Source organism: Miscanthus floridulus, chromosome 10 (genome assembly GCF_019320115.1).
Source record: "Miscanthus floridulus cultivar M001 chromosome 10, ASM1932011v1, whole genome shotgun sequence".
NCBI lineage: Eukaryota > Viridiplantae > Streptophyta > Magnoliopsida > Poales > Poaceae > Miscanthus > Miscanthus floridulus.
The window spans coordinates 32,029,473-32,032,213 of NC_089589.1; the positions used below are offsets into that span (position 1 = coordinate 32,029,473).

The 2,741-nt window shown below is 49.0% G+C and overlaps 1 pseudogene; it reads left to right on the top strand.

Moving 5' to 3' along the window:
- Positions 1-1,801: 1,801 nt before the first annotated feature.
- LOC136489955 (glycine-rich cell wall structural protein 2-like) lies at positions 1,802-2,387 on the top strand (annotated as a pseudogene).
- The last annotated feature ends 354 nt before the right edge of the window (positions 2,388-2,741 follow it).

Sequence of the window (2,741 nt, forward strand, 5' to 3'; positions counted from 1 at the left end):
GGCTGCCGCCACAACCACGCCCCGCCGCCGGCCACCACCACCACCAGCACTGCAACCACCGGCCAGATCTGGGAGAGGGAGGGCCGGATCCGGCCGGGTGAAGAAGGGGGAGGGGAGGAGCGGCCGCCCGCCGGGGAAGAAGAAGGGGGAGGGGCGGGGCGCCTGCGGGGGAGGAGGGGCGCTGGGGCCGGGGCGCCCGCGGGGAAGAAGGGAGAGGAGGGGCACTAGGGCCGGGAGGGGCGGGGCGCTGGGGAAGAGAAGGGTGGGGTGCTCGGAGCGGCGCAGGGGCCGGTTTATCAAGTAGGATTTTCGTGTGCGTGCATGTATTTTTTCTGTGCGCTTTCAAGGAACCGACAGAATAAGTTTCATTTTTCTGTGAGTACTGATTTTTTCCGTGTGTGTATTGTCACACATAGAAAAATTATTTAATTATTCTGTCGGTTTTTGCATTTTTCTATCGGGATATTTTGAAACCGACAGAAAAATCATAATTTTCCTGTGCATGCCGAAAAAAATGCACAGAAAAATTCTTCACCCACAGAACAATTCGAGTTTCCAGTAGTGAGGGAGGGAGGGAGCGAGGAAGAGAGGGAGGGAGCGCGGGCGGCGGGATGGCAGCGAGCTGTGGGGCGCGGCGTCTGTCCCGAGGGCGCAAGCTGGCCCGGAGAGCGGCGCGGCGTAGCGGCACCGAGTGGCGCGCGGGGGAGCGGACTGGGTCACAGGATGTCGGAGAAGCAACAAGTGGGCGCGGGGGGGGGGGGGGGGGGGGGGGTTGTCACGGGATGGGATAACGATGCCGACGCGATAAGGAGTAGGGGTCATGGGGCCACGTCCAGATGGAAGTTGGGGGCGGATGCCCGGTTCGTATCACATATATTGCATTTTACCAACGAATTAGAATCTTCAAGCGTACTCTTTAAGAGTTTAAGTACAAAGTACTAATAATGTGATACTCTTTAAGAGTTTAAGTACAAAGTACTGTTAGTCCCAAAAGATATGTAAACCCTGGGTTACATTACTATGGGTGATCTCGTTATCTTTTGATTGTCGTGTCACCAGCTGTGCATGCATCACAGCGCTGGAGAGAATGGTCAAATACATAGTCATGAGGATCATGCATATTTGAGTTTACTGTAGTACGCATGTTTTTTGCAAGTTTTTGGACCGTAACTATTCATCCCAAGCAAAAGCCAAGAAAAGGTAAAATAAATCCTTGCAAAAGTAAAAAAAAAATCACTCTTCCTTTTGTTCTCAGGCAGGGTCAAATGGAGTGTACTCCCTCCGCCCCTTTTTTAACTGTTGTCTCGCTTCCTTATATAAAACACAATTAGTAATAAAACTACTAATGTGTGAAAGGTTTTAGTGCCTGGACAGTTTTGTCTCGTATATATATAGCTGAAAGCTGTGTTTAGTACCAGTGCAAGTCCGAAAATCTGCAAATAGCTAGTTTAGTTTCAATGGGCCTTCCAAACACCGATGATGAATGCTAAAACTTAATTTGCGCCATCCACAATCTATGGATGGAGATGAGACGTAGCTGGTCTGCCTGGTCATCTAAAGAGCGTAACAAGTACTACTTTGCAACATGCATATACTTAATGTTCAAGTCAAGGAGCTCCATTAATTCCAGTGGATTTTAAAAGCTTCCACTTGGTCTCCTATTGAAACACTACTACCATTAACGTGTGCAAGCTATGAAACTAAAGAACCACTGCGTGGTCTCCATCACGTACTATAAATACCCATGCAGCATTCACTGGGAACTCATCTCAACTCAAACACTCTATAGTGGTGGCTCACAATGGCAGGCACAAAGCTAATATCACTAGGGCTCATTGTCCTCATGAGCATGGGATTAGCCAATGCTGTAAGGGTGGCTGGATACTCTAGTGCTGATGGGACCGGCACAGGAGGGGGAGAGGGCGGCGGATATGCGAATGGCGGGGGATCATGGGTCCGGCACCGGATCGGGTGATAGTGGTCCTTATGGTGCCCATGCAAGTGCTGGAGGGGGTGGTGCAGGTGGTGGAACTAGCCAAGACGGTGGGTCCGGATATGGTTCAGGGTCAGGGTCAGGTTCAGGATCTAGTACATATAGTCAAGGAGTGTATTCTGAATTTGGTCCTTATGGAGGAGAATCTTCTAATGCTGGTGGTGCCGGTGGTGGTGGGGGTGGAGGACAAGCTGGAGGTGCATGGAATTCCAATGCTCAAGGATCCGGTAGCGGCACCGGTTCTGGCTCTAGTTATGCTAACAGGTATTGGGATGGTTCAAGTGATGCGGGTGCAATTGCTAACGGCAATGGAGGTGGCACAGGAAATAGTGAAAATGGTGGTGGTGGCGGTGGTTCTGGTGCCGGAACTGGATATGGCAATGCCTACCCATAAATTCCATATAAGCCAATCTAAAGTTGGAGCCCATCGTCGTCCTTCCTTGCCTTCCTTGTTTGAAGTCGTAGAGTTATTTATTTTCTTTGTCCCTTTGTTACACTTTTGTTAGTATTAAATTAATAAAGGGTCCAACTGTTCTAGCAACAGTAGCAGTCTTGTAATGTCCTTATATGAAGATGTTGTAACCATGTCTGTTTGTGAAAGGAAAAATTAACTTGTCCATCGGATCTGGCCACTATATCTAAAAAAAATCTTACGTTCTCTTTGGAGTGATTAAGTTGAGACGCCTACACCGTGCATGTTCACATGGTTATCAAAATAGAATATACCGATGAACTTCCTAGAGTAGTT